Here is a 26,788-nt window from a genome sequence, read left to right as displayed (position 1 = left end):
AGTTCAACCTCTTCCAGTTCTTCTGGATCTTCCCCTCCGTCCGGTAGGTTTGGCATCCTGGACAGGGCGTCCGCATTGGTATTGGAGCGTCCTGCCCGATATTTGATCGTGAACTCAAAATTGGACAGGTGGGCCATCCATATCTGCTCCAGGGCACCCAGTCTTGCAGTGTCCAGGTGTGTCAACGGGTTGTTGTCCGTGTACACGGTGAACCTGGAAGAGGCAAGGTAATGCTTGAAACGCTCGGTTACTGCCCACACCACTGCCAGGAACTCTAGCTTGAACGAGCTGTAATTCTCAGGGTTTCTTTCTGTGGGTCGCAGTTTTCGGCTGGCGTAAGCAATTACCCTTTCTCTCCCTTGCTGGATCGGGGACAGTACGGCCCCTAGCCCGATGTTGCTTGCGTCCGTGTGGAGGATAAAGGGCTGGCTGTAATCAGGGTGCGCCAGGATTTCATCCCCCGTGAGGGCCATCTTCAGCTGGCGGAAGGACTCCTCTTCCAGCTTTTCCCATTTGAAGGGTGGCTTCTGGTTTTTGGCCTTCCTGGACTGGCCTATCAGGAGGTCCTGCATAGGAGCTGCCTTCTTGGTAAAACCGGGAATGAATCTTCGGTAGTAGCCTACCAACCCGAGGAACTGCCGCACTTCCTTTATGCTGGATGGTCTTGGCCAGTCCTTAATCACGGTGATCTTGTCAGGGTCGGGGGCTACTCCGTCAGCACTCACCACGTGTCCCAGGTACTGTACCTTTGGCTTCAGTAGATGACACTTTGAGGGTTTTACCTTTAGGCCATAGTTTGCCAGGGCTTCAAACACTTCTGCCAGGTGTTCCAGATGGTCCTCATAGGTCTTGGAATAGACAATGACGTCGTCCAGGTATAATAGGACCGTCTCGAAGTTCCGGTGTCCCAGACAGCATTCCATCAACCGTTGGAAGGTTCCTGGTGCGTTGCAGAGCCCGAACGGCATACAGTTAAATTCGCTGAGTCCCATCGGGGAGGTGAATGCGGTCTTCTCACGGTCGGCCTCTGCTACAGGAACCTGCCAGTACCCGCTAGTGAGATCCAAAGTAGAGAAGAAGTTAGCAGATTTTAATGCAGCTAAGGACTCTTCTATCCTTGGTAACGGGTACGCATCTTTGTGTGTGATACGGTTGACCTTCCTGTAGTCTACACACATTCTCATGGTGTTGTCTTTCTTTTTCACTAAGACTAGTGGAGCTGCCCAGGGGCTACAGCTGTCCCTAATTACTCCAGCCTCCTTCATGTCTTTTAGCATCCCCTTGGCGTGTTGATAGTGTGCAGGGGGTACGGGTCGGTATCTCTCCTTTATGGGAGGATGGTCTCCCGTGGGGATGTGATGTTCTACCCCCTTTACTCGCCCGAAGTCCAGCGGGTGTTTACTAAACACTCTCTCGTACTCTTGAACCACCCGATAGACTCCCTGTTTTTGGTGTGAGGGAGTGAAGTCAGTGCCCAAATGCAGTTGCTGACACCAGTCCTCCATTGGTTTCTTAGAGCCGTTACCTTTCTCCGGTTGAGATGGAGGCAAGGGTTCCACGGCCTGTACAGAGTTCTGGTTGATGGTGAACAATTTGGCTAGCGTGGCATACCGGGGCAGGTATACTTCTCTCTCCCCGATATTAATGATGCGGACGGGCACCCTCCCATGACGTACATCGACCACCCCCCGTGCTGTCAAAATGGTGGGCCTACTGTCTGAGTAGACGGGTTCTACCATTGCTTGGTAGTCTCTACCTCTTAGACCAATAGCTGCCCGGCACCAAATCATCATCTCACTTTTTGGGGGCATGGCAATAGGGAACGGGTCACACATTCTCACGCTACCTATCTCACCACCAGATAGTTCCACTTGTTGCCGCTCCATCAGTGCCTGGATCTCTTTTTGGAGGACACGCTGCTGGCTGGAACTGGCGTTCTTTGCAACCTGTTGCAAAATAAGAATCACCTCTGCAAGACAGTTTTCGATTACGTTAGTACCTAGGGTTATTTTTGGGTGACTCTTGCGACGGTCAATGTCCATAATGATCAGTCCTTGTGCCGGCAGTTCAACTTTACCGACCTTGATGGTCACCTCTTTAAATCCTATCTGGGGCACGGGCTGACCATTGCTGGCTATAATGCTCAGGTCGTCATCTGGGTAGCGGGTTATGTCCGAGTCATTCCAGTACCGCTTGAAGAGCACGTACGGTATGGTAGTCACCTGTGACCCAGTGTCTAGTAGGGTACTCATAGGAATGCCATCCAGTACCACAGGCAAGACCGGACGTCCCCCTACGTATTTATCACGCCAGTTCGATGGGCCTGATGATCTTATGCCTGGGGGTTGGCCCTCTACCCCAGGTTGTGCCTGTTTAAATGACAGTACCTTGCCATATGTCCGGGTTGATTGCTGCGGCGGCAGATGGGTCGTCCGTCCTCGTTGTATCTGTCGCTGGGTCTCCCTCTGGCCGGTGGGGTCCTCCTCAGTCGGCGCCACGGGACGTCCTCCGGTTCGGATGCCAGCTGGATCTTTCCTGGAGAAGAGACCTGTAAAGACTGCACAGTTCTGGTTAGCGCGGCAACGCTCTTAGTCAGCTCTTGGACCTGATGGTGCAGGTCTGTAGCCGGGTCATTGTTCAAAGCCTGCGCATCAGCTCCCACAGGCCCTGCAGACAAGGGCGCCGCGTACTGGTGATAAGTGATAGCAGGGCGCCTGTGGGTCACAGCCGCACCTGGTGCCGGTTCTCGGAGCACCCGGATGGCTCTGTCCTTGAACTGTGCAAAGTCCAGGTCAGGGTCCTGTAAGGCCATTGCTCACAACTGGGTTCGGTGGGCATTGCACAGTAGACCCTCAATAAATTGTTCGGTCAACAGCTTGTCTTCATTTCCCACGCTGTCAGGGTCTGCCTGCTTAATGGCTCTCAGGGCCTCTTGTAGGTTTAGGGCATAGTCTCTTATACTTTCATGTGCCCGTTGTTTGCACCCATAAAATCTGAGCTTTATTTCGGCACAGGTGCGGGTATCAAATGTGTCTTTCAGCCGGGCTAGTATCTCTCTGACAGTCCTCTTCTTCCCAGGTGACCAGGACTTTACCTCCCTTTGGGCTGACCTGATTAACTGGGCCACCAGGATGCTCACTTTTTGCTCTTCCGTGAGGGGGTATACCTGGAAGAGGCTATCCAGCTTTTCCCTAAAGTCACTCAGGGTATGTGACTCCCCTGAGTACTGGGGTAGCCAGGTTGCCCCCGGGATATAGGGCATGGTGAATGGCATGACCGCTGCAGCGGTTGCGCTGGCGGCCGGTGTGGCGGTGGAGCTCCCCTCGGTGTCTGACATCCTTCTACCCCCCTAGTGGACCGTGGCCTACCTTGCGATACTCTTCTTCCGTAGGCCGCGGCTCTGCAGTCAATCGTCGGGGTAGAGGACCTGGCGTCGGGCTCCGATGACGTCAGCGTCGCTCTTCCTCCCTTCCAGGACCTTGCGCAGCATCAGTGCGTGGGGCGGAGCTTCGGATCTCGTGCGCTTTCGGCGTCCACGCCCCTCTTCTTCCCGTGCGGCGTCCCGAAGATGGCGTCCAAAGGCGGGAAGCAGATGCGGATGGCGGGAAGACGGCAGGAGACGGCGGGAAACGACTCAAGATGGCGTCCGATGGCGGGAAACGGCTCCGGACGGCGGGAAACTTCACCACAGGTAAGTATAAAAGTCTTTTTTCAGGCACGCAGTACCCGGTGGTTGCGGGCACGAAATCCTGCCGACTACGCCAAAGTTGACGCGCCCCCTGGGCCTGTGCTGTGCAGTGGGATACCCGGAGCCGGATCGCTGGGGGTTGTAGTCTCAGTGTGGCGGTGACCCGGTCCGTGCCCAGGGCGGTCAAACCAATGGCAGTCTTAGGTAATAACAAATGTCCGACTACGCCACCCATGGATTGCGGTCAGTGGGGACCGCCGCTGCGCTGCAGACCGCTGAGGCTGATGTAACTTGCGCAGCCGAGTATGGAATAACTCCCCACGGGAGAAGTATTGCCTCAGGGCAGCTAGTTTGGAAGATGGGAGTGATGGTGTGAGCATCCCAGTAGTAATGGTGCTGGTGCGGCGATGAAACACAGAGACGTGTGGTGCAGTTCAGGGTCTTTACTGATGGTATAACGCAGACCCTCCTGGGAGTACTGGTTAGCAGTAGGGGCCTGGTCAGTCTGTAAGCAAGTAGGATCTCCCCTGGCCAGGTGGAGTTGTAGGCCTCCCCGACTATCTGCACTCTTTCCTGGCTACCTTGCTCTATGTAGAAGTAGCCCACGTCCCTGAGTATACCGTGTGGTGCTCACCCGTATGGCCGGTGACTTGGGGCCTTCCGTTAGCCTCCGCTTCACGATGGCGGTGCTGGTCCCTTGCTTGTGACCGTGCCTCCGGGCTTCTAGGGCCAGAGGACATGGAGTCCCCTGCCGGTTGGATTCTGCTGCTGGACCTGGATGTCCCCACAGCCTCGGACTCCGTGTCCGGGTTTAGTGTCTTCAGCCAAGGCGAGCTTTCTAGCTTCCAGCCTCTGGCACTCGCTCCTGCTCCTACAGAGCTCCTAGTTCTTGCTTTCCCTGTGTCTGCTGTCCTCCAGACCAGACTGCATCTCTGTCTGGGACTTCACTCTGACTCTGACTGCTCTGCTTGTTCTGCAGGCTCTGTCTGTCCTAATCCCGCCCTAGACCCAGTTTATAAGGGCAGGTTCCTCCCCTCCCAGATCTGGGTGGGCCGTGTTGCATGCTTAGGGCTCCTTACCAGAGAAACCTCCCACTTGCTCTCAGACATAATATTTCTATTACTGTGGCAACCAGACCCCTGGGGTGCCACACATTTTTTATGGAAATATCATCCTTCAAATAAATGGAAATTTTAATTACACCACTTCGCCGGAGTCTCCTCACTCGCTGGATTTTGGTCTGAAGTTGTGTTCAATGCAGCAGTTTGCTGCTATCCGAGCAGAAAGGAGGAAACACCGGGAAGGAGTTTATAGGTGAGCGAACTTTATCATTTTCTTTGTATACCAGAGACTAATAAGGGACAATAACTTCTATGCAAATTGAATTTCCAGGAAAGATCCTCCTGAACATGTAAATTTAAATTTTGCTTGATACACTCATCTCTACTTTACCGTTTCCTTTTGGATGCTATTTTTTGTTTTAATGCTTTTCTTTGTTCCTCCACTTCTTCCAACAGCCACAACTGTTTTAGCTTTACATCTCTATCTCTATAAGGACTTTTTTTTTCGTGGGACGAGTTGTAGTTTTGAATAACACCACTCACTTTACTATATAATGTACTGAAAAATGGGGTGACATGGAGATAAAATGCCGTTCTTAAATTGTTTTTTTGGGTTTCGTTTTACAGTAAAAGTGACTGTCATGGCTCGGTTGTCGGATTTGATTCGCTGACCTGCTACTCCGTGTTTAGTTCCCCTGTCTGCTGAGCTATTGCCTCACTTTTTTCCTGTCCAAATGCTGATGGTTCCAATTGTCTTTCTTCCCCCTTATTGGTTGGCTCCTCTACAGGTGTTTTCAATTTTCCCGTTTTGGTCCGACCTATTACATTCTAGGTTGGGTTTTTATATGTTCACACTTCATTGCACTTCCTTGCTGGCTATACCTCTAGGTGGTTTTGGGCTTAGAAGTTCTAGCCTTTCAGCTAAGCGGTTTACCTTGCATGGTAAACACCAGTTGAATTACTGCAGTAAGTCTGTTTTCCTTCCCAGTTCCTGTTTTCTTTCACCTCTTTAGGTTTCTGGGAGATTATAATGTTTTGTTTAATTTTGGCTCTCCTTAGGTTTCCTTCTCTACCCTATATGAACAAGTTTTAATTATGTCACCCTGGGTTTTTGTATCTTCCTGCACAATTTCCTTTCTTCTTATTGGCAGTGTGTTGCGGTCTCCCCTCTGGTCCCTCATGAGGTACGGGAATCCCTCAATGGCCTTTTAGGAAGCCAGGTCTGAGGTGGTGCTTTTTGTTGTGCGGCTGTGGTCTTTCTAGTCTGTACAGGGACCAGTTGGGTGTGGGTGCGGCATCTCCATGTAGTAGTCCTTCCCTTTTTCCGTTACCCGTGAGTGATTGTGTGTTACATTCATAACAGTGACCTGGCAACATGAATTTTCAGGTCAGTGCGATTACATTGATACCACACTTGTAGACTTTTTTTTTGTTTATTAATAATTAAGAAAAGTCAGTATTGTGTTAAAAAAAACATTATGAGTCCTAAAGCTTGTTTATTTTTCCATTGATAGACCTGTGTAAGAACTTGTGTTAAGTGTAGATAGTTGTCATTTTATCGGTATCATTTGTTTTGATCATGTCTTATTGCATTTTATAGGAAATTGTGGCGACCAAACAATGACAATACCGGCATTTCGATTTGTTTTCATTATGCCTATTACTATATGAGTTAATGAATTTTATCTTTTCATAGGTCAGACTTTTACAAACGTGCCCTGCCTTGTACAAATGGTCGCATCCTACAATCTTACACACAACTCCCAATGCCAAAAACTAACATACAAAATTTTCTTGAAAAACAACCCTTGATTAGTTTTCAGCTTTTTATTTAATTGAGCACAATTATGTATTTTTTACACTACCTGGAGAACTTGTGTTGGGTTTGTCAGGTGAGATCCAGGTAGGAGGAAATTCATCCAGATGGGAGTCTATGGTGAGAAGGACCAATTAAAAATAAACAAATTTCTAATAGGTCAATTGGAAAGTTGTATTACCATAGAATGGTCGCCTTTCCATAGTGTCCATTTCCGCAAATTTTTAAATAACTCTAGTGACTTGTAGCACTCGCTTTGGAAATGTAAATACAGGTGCATCTCACTAAATTAGAATATCATCGAAAAGTTAATTTATTTCAGTTTTTCAATTCAAAAAGTGAAACTCATATATTATATAGAGTCATTACAAACAGAGTGATCTATTTCAAGTGTTTATTTCTGTTAATGTTGAGGATTATGGCTTACAGCCAGTGAAAACACAAAAGTCATTATCTCAGTAAATTAGAATACTTTATAACAACAGCTTGAAAAATGTTTTTTAAAATCCAAAATGCTGGCCTACTGACACATCATGAATTGGTGACGCCCGAAGCTTAGTTATCGCTTGACATTGGAGACCTTTTCAGTGCCGGAAGCCCTGATGCAGAGTAAAGATGGAGGAAGATGTGATGCCGAAGTAAAGAAGAGGCTGGAAGGAGCTGCGCGGAGGACCTGGTGGGGAGCTGCAGAGGCAGAACTGGTGAGTTGCGAGGTGAGTATTACTTTATTTTTCACCCTTTTCCCGGCTCTGTGCAAATCAGCAAAATGGGGGGACCAGTCTTCCGCCATTTTGCTGAATTCGGCAAAGAAAATCCAAAATAATTCAGATTCAGAAAAATCTACATTTTTTGCAAAATTCAATACAAATGTATTTGCCCATTTCTAGTAATAACATTAGTAATAACAATACTTTAAATTAATTTTCAAGAATAACATTTAGCAACTGATGAATGATCTGAATTTTTATGGGTTACCCAGACGTAAAAAAAAAAATCAGTTTTTAGTAAATTACCAATAAGTCAGACTTATCCTAAAGGTGAAGACTGGAATTTCAGCCTGTGGTGTGAAATGGAATTTTGCAAAAAGAAAAAAAAATGAAAGCAGGAAAGAGACAAAAAAAGATATTTCCTATAAGTCAGAGATCTGACTGCTGAGAGCTTCAGCTTCCCCGACCTGTCAGGATTTTCTCTGCGGGAACACTATCCATGTTGATTTTACTGAGATGGTTGTTATCCACATTTCACTCCTGATTTATTGGTTTTTAACCAGCTCCTTATGTTCAACCATAAGAAAACAACTCAGTGCAACTCAAGAAGATGCCACAAATGGACACTCGTCACATTAGAAAGGGAGAAGATAAGAATCTGTTTTACAAAGTGCTGATGAAGTGGAGACATTTTTTACACATCGATGCTTGGAGCGAAGAGCTTACAATCTAGATTCAGGTGAAATGGGCGACCTCATGTAACTTAAAACAAATTACTTTGATCACCAATTCCTGTTTGTAAGAAGGGTGTCAGAAATATAAAGCAATCACTGATCAGTGATCAGCTGTTATAAGCATGTATGAAGTGTTACATTTTCCTGCAGTGCCTTTACAGGGGAAATTAGGCATTACACTGGCATTATTGATTAAAATCAATAATTTGTCTGCAACATGCATAAATGAATCCTCCAAAACAGAGACATTGTATCAAATGGTTCATCACTCTGGCTAACGTGGATGCCAAATGTAGGACCACCATCTATTAACTTAAAATTCCCTAGTAGGGTATTTGAACATGAGTTTTCTAACCCAGCCAACCCAAGCATGTTGTTTATTACTACATCTGAAATGCATAGGGGAAAAGGGTCCCACAATGGCTTATTACAATTATTAGGTTGCCTTGCTTAAGCAATCCTAACCTTGTACTGGAAGCCCTGGTGCAGAATAAAGATGGAGGAAGAGGACATCATGGGCGGTGCAGAAGTAAAGAAGAGGCCAGAGGGAGCTGTGCAGAGGATCTGGTGGGGGGGCTGCAGAGGAAGGGCAGATGGATTGTGAGGTGAGTATTATTTTTTTTCTCTCTTTTCCCGGCCCTGTATAAATCATCAAAATGGGGACCAGTCTGCCTCCATTTTGCTGAATTCGGCAAAGCGAATCCCAAAAAATAAAATTCAAGGGGATTGGGTCCTTCACCAATTTCTGCAACCCTCTAGGATTTATGGAGATGTCATAGCTCTAGGGTTCAATGAGAAAAGAGTTTTTGGTGGAAGAGAAACTTTTTTGTTGTGGCAGTGGCTCTTTCTGCCTGATACAAGGGGCTTTCAGTGCCCCCCCCCTCTATAGGCAACTGAAGTATTTGCCGTGGCAGGGAATTCCCATGTGAGGAGTGTTACCATTAAAGAGATATGTATGAGTTTGCCATGATGCAGAACTGGCAACAATATGGCAGTGTTGACTCAGTAATGTAACAGAGCTGAATTTGTAACAGAGTTTAATTCAGAACTCATCACCATCGATTTAGCAAAACTGGGTTTATCACGAGATCCAAGGTCAGAACTTTTAGGTTGCATAGCAGAGTTACCAATCATTGTAGCAGAGCTGGGTTTGTCACAAAATCCAAGGCATGTATAGCAAAGTTACTCAGTGTTGTAGCAGAGCTGGGTTTGTCAGGAGGTTCTTGCAGAGCTTGGCAGAGGAAAGCAGCTGATGATAGTGTCATGTATACCAAACACCTGAATACTCAGGTAGTGATACGCTGCCTGAGATGGCCTATGAGGCCTGCGGGCAAGACCTGAGAGGTGCTTGCATGGTTGATAAGGCAACCTGATGCAATGAAGAACCGGTGGCAGGAAAATGATTTAGCACCCTATCTAGAATAGGTAAAAGAATTTATCTAATGACTTTTCTCATTAACAGGGCTGTGCAATGAAGATAATCCCTGTCCATTTTTCCTAGGGTATATGGATATCATAAAAAGAGGTCCCCTGCAAAGAACCTGGAGGACTCAAGCTATCTTTGTATTATAATGGAAAACTTTTAATTGAATCACCACCATGTAATACTGGATTCATGATCACTTTATTGGAAAAGCCTGGCTGGATGATAATTTCCCTGGAAATATCTCCTGTTTGCCATGAGAAGGACTCGGAGCAATCAGTTGATCACTCCAGTGACTGTACTGTGAAAGGCATTGACTCTAATGAGAGATGTGTGGCTCAACTCTTTATTTTCAAATTAGGAACTCAGATGCAATAAATAATGTACCCTATTTAGGTCCCTCAGCCATTAGCCAGAGCCTAGAGTGGTCTCAAAGAGAGTCTTCTTCTCTGGAGGACCAATCATGTCCATTACACAGACAGTCCACAGATTTCTCTGTGGGCCATGTAATACCTCATTTTTCCTGTGGGGATGCTGCAGGGAAAGCAAACGCTTATCTATGAAGATCTCAGCAGGAGGAAACCCATGTTTAGCCTGTATCTAGAGGAAACGTCTAAGCTGTCCAAAGTTGCGCAACTCTTTTTAACTTACTCATTATTTCATTACCTTGTATTCGCTATGTATTTCACAATAAGCCCAAAATATTAGTAATTTACCATACATCAGAGAAAATAGCTTTATTACTGCCCTGCAATGTGTTTATTAGCTTTGAAACTGCAAGTCGGCATAAGATCCTACGAACGGGATTTACACATGTGCAAAACATTCAGTATTTATGGGAAGCAGCCTCGAGTGAGACACCAACCCTGATGTGTGCCCTGGGAGCGGCCATAAAGCTGTTACACAAGAACTGTCATGTCTTCATCTTAGAAATAACGATCGGGAGAACTGCGGAAAAACGTTAGCACTTGACATGGTGAAAAGCGGTTAAGTCTTTATCGTAAAGAGAGATTATTGTCATGTGCCGTTGCCGGAGTCCAGTTCATTTACCGAGGCCAAAATTGGTTAACTTAATAAAGAAGAAAGACAAAATATCACATTAAGCCACACATATGTTTTATATTGAACATTCTTGGAAGGAGTCTTTATAAGGTGCATATATTCTATTAAGATTTCCCAGAGAAACTGTGACTATTAGGGTAATTCTCGTCTAGACTTCATAGCTCCTGCTGTATTGGTTTCCAATAATAAAGCTACCCTGTGGGTGGTGCATGATGTTATATCTGGGTTTTCCTTTTCTTTGGGGTAACATCCCTTGGTGGGCTCGCACTTCCTTACTGGGGATAGTTCATTACTTATTGCCCTTGCTTACAAAAAGGCAACACTTCTTATGTGTTTTGAGCTGGAACAGTTCTTGCTCTGAGCTAGAGTAATAGCTATACCGTCTCCGAAGGCATAATGATGCCACCCTGACTTTGAATTTTAACCTTTGGTGTTAAACTGACAGTTTCTGGATATGATCCATGGTTTTGGAGGCCGATGCATAAGAGGATATCTGATCGGTGAGCTGTGTCCATCTATTTCGATTTAGACCTTGGACTAATGTCAAAGATCATGATCCATCAATGTCACAATAGTAACTAACTTAGAAATGTTTAAAAGAATCTGTCAGTAAGATCAACCCCCCATCTATGATCATGTAGGTCTTTAAAAGCTAAATCCATCAACACCTTAATATCTTCTATCTGTTGCTGCATTCCTGAGAAATGTGTTTTTGTTGATGAGACCTAAGGTGCTCTGGGCGTGACAAAGCACTTTTCAAGCCACTGCCTCCACAGGTTGGAGCCTTTGCCTTCCCTACCCATCACCAGACTCTTTAGCTTGATTGAAACGGAAGAATTGAGTTAGAATATATGTTGGTATAAGTGCAAAGTGTAGGTACACATTCACACTGTGGCAGGTGTCTACATAGGGTCATGGGGCCCCATAGCAGAAGTTCTAATTGCCCCCCCACCCAAATTGTTTTTAATATTTGGCAGAGTCACAGAAGAATGTATCTCACAAGTTTGCAGCCTTTACAAAATAATTTTCTTCCTACTGAAGCCCTAGATTGCCCTTTCATTGCATCGATAAAGTATGATGTCAACATCAGTGCCCCACAAACCCTCTATGATACCCCCACAGTGAATTCCTCCACAGTACCCTCCACATGCACAGTATGTACCCCATCTCAACTCAACCGGCAAGGTATGGTGACCCAAATACAGTATGATCCCCTAACTGTGACCCCCATACAGCCCTCCATGCAGTATCATGGGCCTACATACAGTATAATGGCCCCACACCTTTCTATATTGTATAATGGCCCCCACTAGCCCTCCAAATAGTATAATGTCCCACACACAGTATGATGGACCCCACACAAACCTTCACACTGTGTAACTGTTTGCATACAGTATAATGGCCCCCTCCATAAAGTATAAATGCTCCCATATAACCCTCCAAATATCATGATAGCCCCACATAGCCTTACATATATTACAAGGGAACTCAAATTGCATTTCATATAGTATAATGCACCCCATAGTCCTCCATATAATATAATGAACTCCCCATAGTCCTCCATATATTATAGTGCACCCCATAGTCCTCCATATAATATAATGCACTCTCCATAATCCTCCATATAGTGTAATACACACCCCATAGTCCTCCATACAGTATAATGCACCGCTTAGTTCTCCATATAGTATAATGCACCCTATAGTCCTACATATAATATAATGAACTCCCCATAGTCCTCCATATAGTATAATACACTATCCATAATCCTCCATATAGTATAATGCACCCCCATTAGCCCTCCATATAGTATAATGCACCCCATAGTCCTCCATATAGTATAATGCACCCCATAGTCCTCCATATAGTATAATGCACCCCATAGTCCTTCATATAGTATAATACACTCCTCATAGTCCTCCATATAGTATAATGCACTCCCCATAGTCCTGCATATAGTATAATGCACGCCACATAGTCCTCTCTATAGTATAATGCACTCCCCATAGTCCTTCATATAGTATAATGCACTCCCCATAGTCCTCCATATAGTGTAATGCACTCCCCATAGTCCTCCATATTGTATAATGCACCCTCCATAGTTCTCCATTTAGTATAGTGCACTCTCCATAGTCCTCCATGTAGTATGATGAATCCCATAGTCCTCCATACAGTATTATGGCCACCACAATGTTCTCACTGATTTGAAAAAATATACAATACTCACTTCTCCTTCTGGTTCTCCGCTGCTCTGGTCTCTGCAGTGATCATTCTGAAGTGCTGCACATCTCAGCGCAGCGGGCACCATGTAGTGACGTCATCGCACTCCCTACACTGAGACTTCAGATGCAGAGGGAGAATTATGACAGAGGGAGCTTCGGCTCGCGACTCCCTCTTTCATCATTGCTTTCATCTGTATCGGCATCCAAGATGCCCATACAGTTGAACGTGTGATGATGGGCGGCGATGGGGGGGGGCAAATGCCAGCGCTGGCATCAGGCCACCCCGGCTCACAGACCCCATAGCGGCTGTTAAGACATTACTGTTAAGACACCCTCTCAGGTGGGTACACCTTGTACACCAGATTGGGTACACCTTGTTGCCGTGGGATGGCTTTTATGCTTTTTTTATCAAAATAATATTAACTAATTATCTGATGTTATTTACACTTACTATTACAATTTATTTATTTATTTACTTATTACAGGGTATTCGCTCATTTTGCTTTTATCTTAGGTTTTCTCTGTAGCTTAGTTGGTTGCTCAGCCTGATTTCCTTGCCAGGTGCCTGATATCAACCACGGAAAGTGAGCTATCAATCAAGCTCAATACACTTGTGCTGGGTGAGGAAACAACCTTAAGAGACAGTGGCTTGGGAAGTGCTCTGTCACACCCAAAACACTTAGCACTTTATATGCATATGCATTAAAACGCTAATTTCATTGCATTGCAACAACAGATAGAAGAAATAAAGGTGTCCATGGATTTAGTGGTTTAGGGAGGTGGTTTTATCTCACTGAGACTTTCCCAGCTTCAAATCAATGTCCCAATATTGAATAGACCCACATTTAAGAAAGTTATTTTTGTATGATTAGTTAGGGTGCTATTAAAACAAGCAAAATAACTCTGTTGGCCCCTTGAATTTCTTCCGATTGGTATTCTATCATGTTAATTAATTTCAATGGACAGAGGTATATAAGCCGCGGCCAGAAACCTTCTGCCAGCAGCTTATGTTCTGCAGGAAAAGGGATTGGATATGTTGAAATTAAACATGTCTGATCCTTCTTTAATCACTTGGGCAAGTCAGGTATTATCACGGGAGTGTCAGATGTGACAGACAGTCACTCCGGATCCAGCTGTAGAAGGTCACTGATCTTGGCATTGCAGATGCCTTCTTGATCCTCTCATCTCTGTGGTGTAGTTATATCCTTGTCCTTTAGGACCCAGCAGCAACCTCCACCTTCTGCTGCTGATTGACACACCCTTGCTTGGTAGTTAAAAACTCTCAGTTTTTCCAGAGAGTCGCCGGTGATAGTTCTATGTAGCTTTGTGCAGGCTTGGAGCACTAGCAGTCGGCTAGTTTCTTCTTTGGTGCCCTTGGAGGACAGTTGGCATTATCGCTCTGGTGTCTGCTGAAGCTAAGTTTATCCCCTTTGTTTGCTTACCTTGTTGTCTATAGGTTGTAGTGGGGCCTGACTAGTGCTCACCCTGTCCCCTCCCTATCTAGGGCCAAGCTCTAGGGAAATTCAGAGATTAGGTTCCTACTCGGCGATAGGTGTGGAACCTATATAGGGACAATAGGGTAGGCAGGGGGATATTAGATCTGCCTAGGGGTCTCCACTTCCCCGTTCCCTAGTTGTTGGGCTCCCTTCCCCTCTTCCTGTCGTTGTGTACTTAGTCTTTCCCTCACCTTGCGTGACAGGTATCCACCATACACTTTACTGTCAGCTGGTCCTACAAAAACGAGTTAGTTTGGTCAAGTTTCGTCTAATATGTATATAGAAAACTATAGTATATTCTTCAAGGGCTTTCCTAAGGTGTTTTCGAGATTTGGTAATCCCGGCTGTCAATGGCTTTTCCTCAACGTTCTTTCTTCTGGTTGAGTTTTAGTGCCTCTTAGTATATCTTGATGATTTTTGTCTATTTCTTTTCAATTTATTTGCGAAGGATTTTCCTTTCCAGTGAGCTGGGATGTCTAAATTAGGATAAAGCTTAAATCTGGTCATTTGTGTCTCAAGTGGAAGGTCAGATTTGATTTAGTCAAGGATCCCCATGTTTGCTTTCCTTTCAGTCCATGGTTTCTCGAAAGTCTCTGTCAACACTCAAAGCATTAATTCTCTTCCTGCCATGCTCCTTTATTGCCCAGGTATCCATCTACAAAGAACATAATTCTCCATAACTTAGACAATGCCACAAACAACATACCTCTTGACAAATGCCCGGTTCAGACAGATAGCACTTGTGGTGTGATAATTTCCTTTTTAGAAAAACTTGCAACATGTACCAAATAAAAGCCAGAAAAAAATTGGCTGTAATTTTATGTTTTTACTAATTCTCATTTATTTTGAAAAAATACTTATTTCTCATTATTTAACTTGTATAATTTGTAATTAGTTTACGTTTTTTTTTTTGCGGATCCCTACTTCTACTTTTATTTTTCATCATGTCAACAATTAGAGTATGTTCACACAGGGCAGATACATAGCCGAATCTCCTTCTGTATTTTGCAAGTTCACAGTGTATTTGAGTCCAAGTAAAGTTGATGAAAATTTACCAAATCTCATCCACAAGTTAGATAAAAAAGTTACACAGAAATTGACCCATTGTGCGGATTTGAAATTCAATGTCTAGTTTAACATTCATGTCAAATATGTGACAAAATCCGCTATATAATGCAAAATATTCAAATTTTGTCTTGGATTTCATTGCAAAATCTGTTTAAATCTGCATTAGATTTTTTTTTGTGTTACAATTTACGCCCATCGTGGATTTACCCCTAAGAGAATGTGTAATTAGAAAATGACTTATTGGCAAAATCAGATTTTTGTGATACATTATTGTCAATGTTTTTTTTTTTCATCTCACAATTTTTTTTTAAAAAATACAAAAATAAAATAAATCTTGCAATTTTTACACTTGCCACTGGGGTTTTTTAAGTCTCTAACTTCCTGTTGTTCCCGGAAATGACACATGTACATTTGTCACACTGAACAGACTCAAATCTTTTGTATTGAAGCATCTAATGAGCGGGTGTAAAGGAAGAAGGAGCAGGGTCAGCTGTAACACTATAACCTACAAATGAAGGAAATAACTCTCTAGATAACTCATGAAAGTTTTTTAAACGTGCAATGTAGCACTATAACGGAATACAGAAACTCTCACCAATGAAATATCTATAAACTTGTAATCAAATAAATAAGCCACATAAACTGGATAGGATAAAAAATATATATGTTATATGGGTGCTACGCCAGATGACCTGGCCTCCACAGTCACCAGACCTGAACCCAATCGAGATGGTTTGGGGTGAGCTGGACCGCAGAGTGAAGGCAAAAGGGCCAACAAGTGCTAAGCATCTCTGGGAACTCCTTCAAGATTGTTGGAAGACCATTTCCGGTGACTACCTCTTGAAGCTCATCAAGAGAATGCCAAGAGTGTGCAAAGCAGTCATCAAAGCAAAAGGTGGCTACTCTGAAGAACCTAGAATATAAGACATATTTTCAGTTGTTTCACACTTTTTTGTTAAGTATATAATTCCACATGTGTTAATTCATAGTTTTGATGCCTTCAGTGTGAATGTACAATTTTCAGTCATGAAAATACAGAAAAATCTTTAAATGAGAAGGTGTGTCCAAACTTTTGGTCTGTATTGTATATGACCTTATACCAATGGTAAATGATGATATAATCGCCTCCTTTCAAAAAGGGATGTTAATAGAATCGATTCCTTCGAATAAGGAATTAGAAAACCGTAAAAAACTTTTTAGACCAGATAGGGGATATTAAATAACCTATTCCTTACAGAAAATAATTAGAGTAGAAAACAAATTGTTCCAGTAGTAATGTAAATATTGAATAAATTAAATACCATTATTTTATGGCAGGAAATTAGCTTTGTCAAAAACGCAGGTTTTGCTGCGTTTTTTTTATACGCTTTTTCAGCGTTTTTATCACTGTCTTTTTGTCTCTATTTAGGCATGTACATAAAATTCTGTGAAAAAAAGAACCCCATTCTATTTTGCCATCAAAAACGCTGATGCAAATTTTGGTGCGTTTTTGATGCGTTTTTTTCAGCGTTTTTTTCACCACCCCATTACTTCCTATGGGTGAAAAAATACTGAAAATACTCTGAAAGAAGTGACATGCTTTATTTTCCAAAAACTCAACCAAGGCACAAAATATGCAACACAAAAAAAAAAAAAACATGATGTGTGAACAGAGAATTCTGTTTTCTCATAGACTTTGCTGGTATTGCAAAACGCAGCTGAAAATTCGCATAAAAATCTGCAGCAAAAACCCCTGAAAAACACAACATGTGTGAACATAGCCTAAAAGTGAAGTTTTGTGAAAAGTAGCGTTGTTTTAGTTTTCATTTTTAATAAACATCTTATTTACGTGTCCCATGAAATCTTGGGGTCATCTCAGCTGAACCACTAAGACACAAGAATTCATAAGCAAGTGAAGGTTTTACCTTCCAAGGACGATTATGTGTGTAGAAAAAAGCTATTGGTGCTGTATAACATGACTTTACAATTAAACAGGTTAACATGTCCATGACTTCTGATGACCCATTTCACAGTTACAAATGCCCTTGATCCATGGACTTCCTACAATAGTCATGTAGACTAATGATTGCTCCATACATTTATACATTTGCACAGATGAAGTATTGTATTTATTTATTTATTTTACTCACTTATATAGCGCCATTAACTCCACAGCACTTTACAGACATTATGGACACTGTCCCCATTGGAGCTCACAATCTACATTCCCTATCAGTATGTCTTTGTATATGGAGCTTCTACTATATGAGATATTACTAAATAAATGACGTATCCCTCATTACCATCATAGAAGACACATTTCCTAAGGGGTACATTAGGAGTGTGCACACGTCACATTTTATTCTTGCAGAATTGTATAGCTTGACAACAATTACTAGATCTTAATCTATCTACAGTATGCAGTCAGCGTGTCTTTTTTTGCAGTGCTTGTAGACAGAGATTACATCTGGTCCAATAGCTGATTTGGTTACAAAATCTCTGCTCTAGTCTTAGATCTGATTCAGTAAGCTTTGTTCTGTTGCTGTTTATATTCTATAATTTGAGTTTGGTTCAGTATCTATGCACTAAGCTTGCTGTGATAAAGGTATATATACTCTAGTCTTCTATTTTGTACCATATCTACAGTATGCAATAAGCTTTGTTCAACTGCTGTATCTACGGTGAGGAAAATAAATATTTGATACAATAGAAAAACAGAACTTAATATTTGGTACAGAAACCTTTGTTTGCAATTACTGAGGTCAGACGTTTCCTGTAGTTCTTGACCGAGTTTGCAGACACTGCAGCAGGGATTTTGGCCCACTCCTCCATACAGATCTTCTCCAGATCTTTCTGGTTTTGGGGCTGTCGCTGGGCAACATTGAGTTTCAGCTGCCTCCAAATATTTTCTATTAGGTTCAGGTCTGGGGACTGGCAAGGCCACTCCAGGACCTTGAAATGCTTCTTACAGAGCCATTCCTTAGTTGCCCTGGCTGTGTGTTTCGGGTTGTCATGCTGGAAGACCCAGCCATGACCTATTTTCAATGCTCTTACTGCGGGAAGGAAGTTGTTGGCCAAAATCTTGCGATACATGACACCATCCATCCTTCCTTCAATATGGTGCCGTCGTCCTGTCCCCTTTGCAGAAAAGCACCCCCAAAGTATGATGTTTCCCCCACCATGCTTCACGAATGGGATGGTGTTCTTGGCGTTGTACTCATCCTTCTTCTTCCTCCAAACACGGTGAATGAAGTTGATACCATCTGACGACACGACCTTCTCCCATGCCTCCTCTGGATCATCCAGATGGTCATTGGTTAACTTCAAACTGGCCTGAACATGTGCTGGCGTGAGCAGGGGGGCCTTGAGTGCCCTGCAGTATTTTAATCCATGACGATGTAGTGTGTTACTAATGGTAATGTTTGAGACTGTGGTCCCAGCTCTCTTCAAGTTATTGACCAGGTCCTCCCGTGTAGTTATAAGATGATTCCTGACCTTTCTCAGAATCATCCTTACCCCACAAGGCGAGATCTTGCATGGAGCCCCAGACCAAGGAAGATTGACAGTCATCTTGTGTTTCTTCCATCTTCTAATAATTGTGGCATCAGTTGTTGCCTTCTCACCAAGCTGCTTGACTATTGTAGCCCATTCCAGCCTTGTGCAGGTCTACAATTTTATCTCTGGTGTCTTTAGACAGCTCTTTGGTCTTGGCCATGGTGGAGAGGTTGGACTGTGATTGATTGAGTGTGTGAACAGGTGTCTTTTATACAGGTAATGAGTTCAAATAATAAGTTCAAACAGGTGCAATTAATACAGGTAATGAGTGCAGAGTATGAGGGCTTATTAAAGAAGAACTAACAGGTCTGTGAGAGCCAGAATTCTTGCTGGTTGGTATGTGATCAAATTCTTATTTCATGCAATAAAATGCAATTTAATGATTTAAAACTCATACGATGCGATTTTCTGGTGTTTATTTTTAGATTCTGTCTCTCATAGTTGAATTGTACCTACGATAAAAATTACAGACCCCTCCATTCTTTGTAATTGGGAAAACTTGCAAAATCGGCAGTGTATTTTCCCACTGTATGCTTTAGTCTTGGAATTAGAAACACATCTATGCCGCATGCTTGGTTATTAGATGATTACTAGAGTCTTTTCACAGTACATTGCAATCTGCTATAGATACTTAAACTTTCATCTACAGCTTCTGTGACTTGCTGGTTGAGCCATCATTTGCTGTAAGCATTACAAACTGAGAAAGGAGTCTGTTCTGTTCACATTATGTTGCAACCTGCTGTGGATACTCCAACTTGCCTCTACAGTTTCTGTGACTTGCTGGTTAACCCATTATTTGCTGTAAGTGTGGCGCCCCCGCGGGTTCAGTCGCCACAGAGGTACTGCATCTCACCCAGAGGTGTGGTACCCCACTCTCAGGTAAGGAGGGAGTACTGCCCGGGACCCACCCACCTGCATCCAAAACTACACCATTCCAGACCAGCAGGCGGGGCAAGATGCACTGGCTTATGCTGAGCATTGTCCCTGGTTGGAAGTGGGGGGAACTGAGAGAGGGGGAACCATGTAGTGGGTGTGGGTGGAGGAAGAAGAAGAGGGGAGCAATTGAGTAGGGGTATAAAAAGGGGAACCATCTTGGGAGAGACAGATCAGTCTGAGGAGGAAGTCTGAGAGGAGTGGGAGCAGGAGCTCTGTAGGAGCTCTACTCAGAGGAGAGGGCCTAGATTGAGAGGCCCAGGAGGACAGGCTGGAAGAGGACTGGAGCAGAGGGAAGGCTCCACTGGTGAGGGGATCCCAGGGGCACGGCGAGTGCGGAACCCACCTGTGCGCCCGAATCTACCAGAACGTGGAGGGATCAGGCTGCAAAGGGGACCGGCCTCTAACTAGCGGAGAACTACAAGGCTCAGCTAGAAACCGGGGGCTACTGTACTTTCAGGGTGCAGCTGCTCACAACCGCAACTAAATCGCTAAAAAGGTAGCCGCATAGGATTCAGGGGAGTGCATGTTGCCAGCCAAAATCTGAGGTTACCGGCTTGGGACACTGGTTGCAAGGCGCAGGGCAGGAGGGTGAGAGCCAGCGCAGGAAGACAACCGAAAAGGGCACACACAATAGGGTCCCGTTATGTATTCCTGAAACACCTGGGAGATTGCTGAACCCCTGCCTTGGTAAACACAGGACGGCGTGGGAGGTTACCCTGGCGCAGGGAACCTGGAGTCTGACAACTGTGAGTAAACCAGAAGACTGCACCCCACGGTGTCCTGGAATTATTGCTGCGCCGTCACCAGCCCTGCAGTACACTGCACCAGCAACATCTTCCTCATAAAACCCCTATATCCTGCCCTAGAGCTAAGCTCTGCCTGTGGAGAGCTGAACCAACTCTGCTGCGTCACCATCAGCTCCAGAGGATCTGCACCGCAGCGGCGGTCCCATAAAGCCGCATACCACAGGTGGCGTCACGAACAATATATATATAAAAACTTTATTCCTTTTATTTTATTCCCCTTTTACTGCCCCTTTTATTGACCGCCCTGGGTCACGGACCGGGTTACCGCCACTGTGACATCCCCCAGCATCGACCGGCCCGGGTACCGAGTACCCCACGGCCCAGGGGGCGCGTCATAAGCATTACAAGCTAGTGTTAAAGCCTCTTCACATTACACAACAGTGTAACATGGATACTACAACTTATATCTAAAATCTGCTTCAAAAACTGCTGTTTTCCTCTTCATCTGTCTTTCAGGTTCAGTGGCTCACAGTCGGTCCTGCTTTGCTTTTTTGTCTGCAGTCGAAAGCCGATGCCCAGGTCCTCAAAGTTCCATGTGCCTTCCAACCTACAGTGCCAACGCCCTGGGTCCATATGTTCACGCTGACCTGTGACTTTGTGAATCCACCTTACCAGGTGAGCTCTAACACCACTCAGAAATGTCCTACTTTTCCTAACGAAAGACCACAAATTTCATAGTCCTAGACAAGAAACTTGGCTCAAAACAAAAGGTCAGACCTTCTGATATATGAATGAATCATCTTGATAGGTCTCCACTTTTATAGAAACTTTAATGACTTCCATTATAAAAATGTAGAAGATAAGTCTGTATTGTTGGTTTAGGTTCTTTGTGTGGGTATATATGCCCTTACCTTCATCCTTGAACCATGATTACTGACACAATGTAAGAAAGCTGCAGAATGGTTTAATATGTCTTTGTGTTGCCAAGAAGAAAGCCAAGAAGAAATAATGAGCCACCCTGATCTCCAGAGTCTCATTGTCGAGTGAAACCTGCAAAAATTAGTTCAGATTCCTTTAAATGGGAGAATATTTTCCACCATTGATGTGAATGTAAACTGGCGCACAAAGGAGAATTCAATTGATTTGTGCTGCTCGGATTATCTGACTGATTCAGTAAAGAAAGTTGTGATTTATATTGCTACATTGTATATGATGTTTATTACTATTATTTATCATTATTGTAATAGTATTTATTATATGCAGGACCATTAAATAAAAAATCCGTAATAAATAAATTCAGAAATGAAATCATTCTATGCTGATGAAACCTCCATAGGACCCGAATGATGACAACTGCTATAGCGGCCATTACAGTTGCCATTTGGCTAGTCACTCAGCTTTATAGATTTGGGTCCAGTTATGCAATGTTACGGTAGGATGCAGAATGGAAATTTTTAAATAAAGTCCACAGGATATGCATAAATGCTTGTTGATGTGAATCCCACCACTTCATCAAACATGAGAATAACTGTATCCCAAAATTGAACACTGTTTAAGCTTAATTCTTGGACATCCAAAAGTGCAACTAAAAACGATGTCTTCTTTTGGGTTAACATTTTATAGTAATTCACACAAAACCTCTAGAAAAGCATGATCTTGCTGTCCTCACAACAAACTACAGCTTTTGGTTCACATACCAGTCTTATATATCCTAGAATTGTGCCAATTCTCATACTCTGTCAGCATCCTGCCAGCATGATAGGTGCTTTTATTTGAGTCATAAAAATAAGGCCAGCTCAAGCACCCATGCATGCCTTAGTATTTAGAATGCATTGCTGCTAGCTGCTATATATTTTACAAGACTTTACTTCATTATCCACTTTTACCAGCTCGAGCCAGGTTTATAATCATCTTTCCAGCAAACTCCTGTCTGTTACCCAGAAATCTTCCATTACTTCAGAGCTCAGTCCTGTCAATCCTGGTGCTATTGCACTCTCTATTATGCTGCTACAAGGTTCCTGACAATGAACTCATCTCTGGTAATAATGCCGCTGTCCACATCTTAGCCTCTGCAAGCAAGGTACCAGATTATTACTCGTCTCTGCTATAATCATGCTGCCTATACTTGTAGTTCTTCTGTTCCTCTGTGCAATGCAGGGGTGGACATACCATTGGTGCAACCTGAGCAGCTGCAGTGGCCCTGGAGGTAATGAGGCCCATTTCCACGTCCAAAGTGTATAGAATTTTGCATTTTAATGGGTTATTGGACTTCAAAGGGGCCATATACTGGTTTTGCATAGGGACCCTTTCTAAAAATGCCTGCCAGTGGCGTAATGTGTGTACCAGATTGCCTGCACATCTATTACTCCTTTGTATAACTGCATCTCTGCAAGCAAGTTACTAGATTACCTATACATCTATTACTCCTGTGCGCAACCGCATCTCTGCAAGCAAGTTACCAGACTGCTCTCTGTTCCTGTGTATATCTGAACATCTGGCTCTGCTTCATTTGATGATTCCTGCTCTGCTTTTCTTTCTGTCATCCAGTATGCCCCACTGTCTTGATCCTTGCTGATCCATATGCCATCCAAGACCCGCTCCATTGCATCATCACATCCATACTGTTCACCCTGATCTACGGCTTTGAGAATCCACCCCACCAGATAAATCCTCAACACATTTCAATAAGATACTCAGGGTGCTCATTTTTGCGATTGGCTGATTTTGCATTAGTTGGACACCCAATAATCAGCAACTATCTTGTGGCTAGGCACTGCCATATATGTAATATGTTATGATTGCCGGACAACCCCTCTAGGCACTGATCTAATATCCCTTAAGGGCAAGGATTTTATGCAAACTATCGTAACTACTAAAAAAACTTTTTGGAATTTTGTATCTCTGAAAAATAAAATCATACATATTCCCAGTTGCTGACGCAATGTATAGAAATGTGAATAAAATTTTTCCGAAATTTTCCTCTATACACGTGACAGCATCAATCCCAGTAAAGACATCACTCATATAATACCCCTGTATGAGTGTGTGTCCTCTCCGCCGCTGTCCACCAACTGCTGGGCCCAGTTGTCTGACCACCTGCAATGTTTGTTTAAAATTTGTCAGGACCCTGAGAGGCGTAGATAATGCGGAATAATAATATATGTGTTCCACATTAAACCGCCACGACTCGTCACACAAGAGGGAACAACAGTTGCCAAAATTGCTGAATACATAGGAGATACTTTCCCGGCTGGACAAAAAGTGAAAAGTGATGGAAATGATAGGGCTTTAATTAGAGCGCTGATGCAATAGTTTACACGTATGCTCGAAGAAGGAAAACAGAACCCCGAGAATGTGATTACATTTTGATAAGAAGACAAAGAAAATGTGAGATCCGATGTCAAACATTGCACGTTCCCCGGCGTACATCTCCCGGGCAGCTCGTCTTGTGCTGTGGCCAATTTCCTTGGGAATCACTTTCTGCAATTGGTGACACTGAGTGCTGTAGTGCTGCGCCCCAGCTGCCAAAACAGACAAATACTCACTTTGTTTATTTGCTTGTTTGGGAAATAGCACAGGCTTGACCCCCCCAACCCCCACCCCCACCAAACAAATTTAAAGTGGAGGAACTTGTGCCATGTCGTCTTCGTAGGAGCTTCTCAGCCAACATCTATCATTGGCTAGTGTTGTGTAATAATTAAATATGGTCACATATATACCGGTAGTTCTGTGCAAAAGTATCCAATCCCTCAAGAATGTCTGAATTTCACACTATACTTATAAATACTATTTAATGCAAACCTAAATGCACAAAAACTTTTCAAATCTTTAAAAAAACAAACAAAGGAATATTCAGTTTGCATAAGTATTCAACCCCTTGTGCTGTAAGAGCTCCAAATTCACATTACATGCTTGATAATCCAATGCTTATGAATCATTAAAAGATATGAACACCTCCGGGGACAATTTTATTTTTGCTTAGATGTGTGTATTTTGAGCTAAAAATAATTGTCACAATCGGGTTTCATTAAACTTTTGGACTGTTTGGGTTTTACAGGCTCATTGATTCTGTGCATGTTGCTGGCTGCAGAATGAGATGAACTAAGAGACTGTCAGTGAGCTCCTTCTCTCCAGAAGTTTTAACTTTTATCTGAGCTCTAGAGTTGGGCAAAAAAATTTTGAGTGGAAATTTTACAAAACTCTGTATTCTTAAGAATATGGATTTTCTGTCATTAGCTCCGTGCAAATGCAGCAAAATGGCACCCCGGTTGGCCGCCGTTTTACTAAACTGTAGAAGGCCAGCAAGAGGTTAAAAACTGCTCACCTCTCAGGCCACCTTTACTGCTCACTGTCCCCTATACGGTCCTCTTCTCGGTAGGCCGGGACATTCAGCCACGTTCCTGCCCATTCATGTCTGAAGGTCGCAACTCCGTAATGTCATGACATGCACTGTATGACAGTCCTGGTCTAGTGTGAAGATATCCGGGTTTTTAGTGTGCAGCGAGAGTAAGAGAATCATAGGTTGGGGGTAGCAGAGTTGACCCAGTGATGTAACAGAACTAATTTTGCAGCAGAGTTCGATAATGCAGAACTGGCACAGAGATGTAGCAGAGTTAACTCAGTGATGTATCAAAACTGATTTTGTAGCAGAGTTCAATAATGCAGATCTGGCACTCTGATGTAGCAGAGTTGACTCAATGATGTAGCAGAACTAATTTTGCAGCAAAGTTCAATAATGCAAAGCTGGCACAGAGATATAGCAGAGTTAACTCAATAATGTAGCTGAACTTATTTTGCAGCAAAGTTCAATAATGCAGATCTGGCACAGAGATGTAGCAGAGTTGACTCAATGAGGTAGCAGAACTAATTTTGCAGCAGAGTTCGATAATGCAGAGCTGGCACAGAGATGTAGCAGAGTTGATTTAATGATGTAGCAGAACTAATTTTGCAGCAGAGTTCAATAATGCAGAACTGGCACAGAGATATAGCAGAGTTAACTCAGTGATGTAGCAGAACTAATTTTGCAGTAGAGTCTTATAATGCTGAGCTGGTACAGAGATGTAGCAGAGTTTACTCAATGATGTATCAGAACTGATTTTGCATCAGAGTCTTATAATGCAGAGCGATATGAGACTAAGTAGAGAAGGACACAGTATACACATGCATAAATAAGTTGTTTAACCCCTCCTTGTCTGCTTTATTTCAATTAATGGGCACTATGTTGTATGCTCTGAGTGATGCCTTTGTTCACATTTCTGCTCAGTAACATCAGGTGGTTAGGGCTGTTGGGCCGTACTGTAATGCTTGTCCAGGAGGACTTTGAGTCCTACAAAAATCTTTTCGATAGGCATGCCCCCTTTTCACACCATGCTCCCCCACGACTTTTTATGCCCTATTTTTTCCCACCTTGAATATGTGTTTAGATGCTGGGACTCGGTCTAAAGACAATGAATCCTTGACGCATAAGAAACCTCTCCAAAAGACCGGAAGCACAGGAGACTGGGGGGATTCATTTTGAGGGTAAATATTATCAAGAAATCATGAAAATAAGAAAAAGTGTTTTTTTCCCTTTTTCTGCCCATTTTTTTCTCTTCTTAGCAGTTTGGGTATCCACTATTTTCAATGGAGTTTGGGTTCGGTGGAAGTTTGGGTACTGTTCTGGTATCCGAACCGAACTAGTTCAGGTCAGGCACCAGAACCCGAAGTTCCACCGGTCAGCACATCTCTAATTCCGAGAAAATAAAAAGTTCTATGTGTTCCATAAAAAATATGATTTTGTACTAAAAACAAAAAATAAAAATCCCTTTTATAAGACTTCAATTAGATGTCCATTTTTCATGCACTTGTTTTAGGCGTGTTTTTCATGGATAGAACATGTACCTGTTATAATTCATGTTGTGTTCATATAATGCGTCTCTTTGATTTGCGACAAATTCATCAAACATTTTGCGTCTTTTTTTTAAAGTTGTCTCTTGCTGTTTAATTCATGTTTTTTTTTGCATCAGTTACTTTTCTGATTTTTCTGATTTTTACATTAATGTAGCTTTTCCAGATGTTGTCGGACGATTCATCAAGTGCTGCTTTTTAAAAAGTCTTAAAATTTGGTACAAAAGTCCTCCAGTGCCCCACTAGAGTGATTTTATGTACATTAAGTATTTTGGTGCAATTTTTGCACCATTTTTCAAGATATGCGACTTTTTGCTCTAAAAAAAACTTGCAAAAAGAACATTTTTGATTTGGCGCAATATTAGGGAAACTTTTTGAAAAATTTGGCACAAAAACGACAATGAAAACC

This window comes from Phyllobates terribilis, unplaced genomic scaffold, assembly GCF_046119375.1.
Source record: "Phyllobates terribilis strain yellow unplaced genomic scaffold, ASM4611937v1 Scaffold_8__6_contigs__length_399053987, whole genome shotgun sequence".
Taxonomy (NCBI): Eukaryota; Metazoa; Chordata; class Amphibia; order Anura; family Dendrobatidae; genus Phyllobates; species Phyllobates terribilis.
The sequence above is the reverse complement of the archived record's forward strand: the minus strand, read 5'-3'. Positions refer to the sequence as shown.